Source organism: Apis dorsata, unplaced genomic scaffold, assembly GCF_000469605.1.
Source record: "Apis dorsata unplaced genomic scaffold, Apis dorsata 1.3 scaffold_249, whole genome shotgun sequence".
Taxonomy (NCBI): Eukaryota; Metazoa; Arthropoda; class Insecta; order Hymenoptera; family Apidae; genus Apis; species Apis dorsata.
Window position 1 is genome coordinate 1 of NW_006263528.1, and position 4576 is coordinate 4576.

A 4576-nucleotide genomic window follows, 5' to 3' on the forward strand; every position below is an offset into this window, starting at 1 on the left:
TTCTTTATTCATTTATTTTCTAATTATTTTATTAATATATAAATTTTTTAAATTTATATATTTTTAAATTTTATATTTGTTCTTTTACAATATAGTAATAAATAAATTTTTTAATAATATGGGTTTCGATGTAGTTTGAGTTAGCGATATTATTCCATCTTGATCATATCAATTATTTTTCATATTAGTATTGCATTTTGAAAATAAAATGAAAAATAAAATCGCGTTTTAAAAATAGTGTATATAAAATTGTATTGAAAATTATGTATATAAAGTGGTTTCTTTCAGTATTATGGAAATTGGTTCAATTTTTGGATTCAAAAAAAAAAATGAAAGAAAATATAAGAATATATAAGAAAAAAGACATAAATAAATTAAAAGAATATATAAACTTATAAAAAAATAGAAAATCGTTAAAATATTTAAAAAATAAGTAAAAAGAACGAAGAATTGAGAATCAGCGCCATCTCTTGGTTTCAAAATTCAAACTATTTTTATCAAGATTGTGAAATAAATCAAGAGATGGCGCGAATAGTTTATTTTTACCATATCTCTATCCTTTTCTCACTTTTTTCTACGTTTTATTTGCGGTACTCTGCAGATGGCGCTGATTTCAGTTTTTTTATTCTATCTCCTTCTTACACTATTTGTTTTCCTTATCTATATTTATTTCACATATTCATAGATTCATAAGATGGTGTCAATTTTTAATTAACTTTATTATATCGTTATACAACGATTAAAAAAACGTTTTAATAGAATTACATTCTTTTCAAGTAGATCTCAATATGTAATCATTTTCTCATCATTTGGCGAAATTGATAATTGATTTTCCAAAATTTTTTTTTCGAAATATATATTAAATATATAACTTTATTATATTATATTCGTTAATTCAGTATTTTTTATAATATTTTATTAATAATTATTTTTATTAAATCAAGCAAAAAATTACACAAATTTTTAATCCAATCTAAATCTTACACGAATTATTGGATTATTATTATTAGATTGAAATACAAGTATCAGGAAACTTTGTATAATATTCTTCCAATATTTTTTTAATTATTTTTCATTTTTTATTTTTTTTTTTCACTTTCTTTATCAAAGATTTTATCAATTTTTGTATAGTGCATTTATTGTTATTTTCTTCTATCGCTTTTAATTATATAAATTATCTTTCAGAATTAATATGCATATATCTTAGTTTTAATCTATCTAGTTTTAAATATGTTGTAAAAGATATAACGACGCATTTCGTATAAAGATAGTTCTCTAATTTGAAGGGAAAAATAAATTGTCTTGTATTTTTTACTGATTTTACTCTCGTTTCAATCGAGTGTTTCTTTCTTGTTTCAAATGCTTTATAATTATTTGAACGATTTTCTATTTTTTTCTTCTTCATTTTATATTTCTACGTTCACTTGAAATGTCATCATGTTTTTATTAATTCGTTCTTTCTTGAGTGACTGTGCATGCAATAGTAACAAGAATCGTCGGGTTAGTGCTCTACTTCCGGTGGTCAGTCGAGGGTCCGAGTCGATCGATATCTTTATTTATTCGGCTAAAGTTAAATATCGTATGCTTACCATTGACTTCGTAATACTTTAAAAAAGTAAAACATCGAGCTAAAAATTGCGAAATTCCTTTTGAATATTTTGGTTATCTACGAACGAAGTAAACTACAGATAGAACTGAATTATAGATTCTACTTTATCGAAGTATTTGCACTTTAGGATCATGAGATCAATGTAAAACTTTATCGTAATAAATGATTTGATTTATGGTAAAAAAGAAATTGACACAAATACATTGTACACATTATATGTAGTATGTATTATAGAACGTATTTACAACGATATATTTACATTGTCATTACAAAAATTGTGTTAATGATACCACAGACTATTATATTCATCGATTGATTTGTGATCGCATTCACAAAGGCATTCACGCATCCCACGAGCTAAAATGGACTATGCTTCTTCATTCCCATTCACACGGTTAAACGCTCGTTAATCGCTTTTTAAACAACGCTGACACATATTTCTCGAGCAGCGGCGGCAGCACAATCGAGTTTCGCGTCGGAATAATTTAAAACTTTTAATCTCACGCGTGTGTCGATTAAGTATGACTATAATTCTTCTATGTTTCTTACGAGCTTGTAAAAAATGGAAATTTATACAAAAAAAAAAAAAAGGAAAACGTAAGAGTGGGCGGAAAAAAACTATTCGTTCGATTTAACACGTTCACTGCGCTTATTTATGAATTTTAATCGGGATTAAGACGGGATTTTACGATGTGCATACGTGTATGGCGAATTAACAAATAGGAAATTTTTCAAAATATTTCGACAATACGTATGTTGGTACACACAGCGCACAGATAAAGAAAAAAATTCGTTCGGCAGTGGACACGTTAATTAATAAATTCTCGTTACACGTGATATTTCGCTCCGGTTGAAGAATATGTTTGTATTTGCGATATTTTTATTCAAAAATTTGATTGCCTTTCGCACATTAGATAAAAGTTCGCGACAAAATTAAAGAGTCTTCCACTTTCTATATACGTATATATAAATACATTTACACTCTACATACATGTACATAGAAAGTTGAGTTACATGGGTGTGCAAGTATATACAGGGTGGTTCGGTAACTGTCGCCATCTTAATCCTCTATAACATCTTCTTTACTTGGATTCCTCTTTAATATTATTTTATTTGCTTATATCTCGCGTTACGTTATTAATATACCATTACACGTACTATTTATATCGAAATATTTTTCTTTTCTCCAATAATTATTATTTTTATTTTTACTTTAGTAAAGTAAAAAAAAAATATTTGATCATCGATGAATCTTTCCTTTTCATAAGCAAATAAAATTTTTGTTACAGAGAATTGACGTTCCTCGGAACGAGGAAGAAGCTGGAGAAAAAGTTTAATTTACAATAATTATACAGTGGAAAAGATTCGATCGTATGATCGATATTAAATTAATTTAATTGACTGAGAATTTGATTGTCTGCAATTATCGTTATTATTTTTATCACAACAGTTTTGATTAGATTTGAATTGGATTCCCTTTAATTCCAAAACCATTCAATTTCAATATCTTACGTGATAAATACTACGGATGATGTTTATCACATAGATGGGATAGGAAATTAAAAGGAAATATACGAATGTAAAATCATTACTATTTAAAAGTAATATAAACTGTTGTGGATTTATCATCAGTTAATCAACGCGTTAAAATTCTTTACGACGATTAATAAAATCTTCTAACATCTCTTTTTAAAAAAATCTTTTCTCTCTTCCTAATAAATAACGAGTAAAAACTAGGTATATCATACCGTATAATACTTGGTACCATACAATTTTGTACCACGCAGTATTCGCTATATATAAATTCTTCTTCGTTCTTCGTAGCATAAAAAGAAAAAAAAAAAAAAATATCAAGGTGACAATTACCCGACTACTCTGTAGACTACGATTTCGTACGATGGAATTCTCGATCGATTCGATTTCCGCTAAGTAAATCGAGAATCGATTAGATTCTTTTTTTCTTTTTTTTTTTTTTTTTTTTTTTGCGAAGAATCTCTCTCACTTGGTGGATTCGTGCCCTCTTAATGAAACAGCACTGTACACGTACGACTATTAAACACGGATGCTCTTATTCGCTCGATCAGACGCATTACTTACAAACATAAATAAGTCTAATTACAAGAAAAAGTGATATCTTTTTTGCTCTTTATGCCGGTTTACGTGCATAAATAACTTTCGAAAACGCGGATACAAGTGCGTTACGTTTTTTTTTTTTTTTTTATTTCTTCGCCAAGAGTGATGATACGATAGACCAAGTGGAAACTTCTCTCTTTTTTTTTTTTTCTTTTCTTTTTTTCTCCTCAGAAACAGTTCGAGAAACAGTTCATTAAATTAATATCATATTACACGATTACATTAATCTGACCGAACGTTTGAACGTTGGATGAGATATTTAAAATCGAAAAAAAAAAAAAAGGAAGAAGAAGAAGAAGAAGAAGAAGAAGAAGAAGAAGAAAGGAAGAAAGGAGTAAATCGAATAAAAATTGTTACGTACGTATATTACAACGATATCCACTAAAACCGGATAAAGATCTGGTGTCGGAATTGCACGTATTCGTCGATCGATCGTTTCCCAAATATTCGAATATTCACCTTTGCCAGCGACGAGATTATTATTATTATTATTATTATTATTATTAACGATCGTTAGTACGGAAGCACTCGTTTCGAGAAATTACACTATCTACTATAGTCGAGAATTTGGCACCAGACGACCGATGATTTTCTTGCGGCGCTCGTTATAACCGGCCATCGATCGGCATTCGTCGTTTTCGCGTGGGCGCAAACACATTCTCCCTTTCGATCGAACCGAAAATCGAGCCGAATCGGCAATCCAGCGGTTTCGTTTCGATTGCCGCCCCTCTCAACCGATCCAATCCAATCGTCGTGTTCCACGATCTTTCTTAAATTTCCATTTTTACATCTTCAGTGAACGCGTGAACGATATCATCCTCCTCCCCCCCCCCC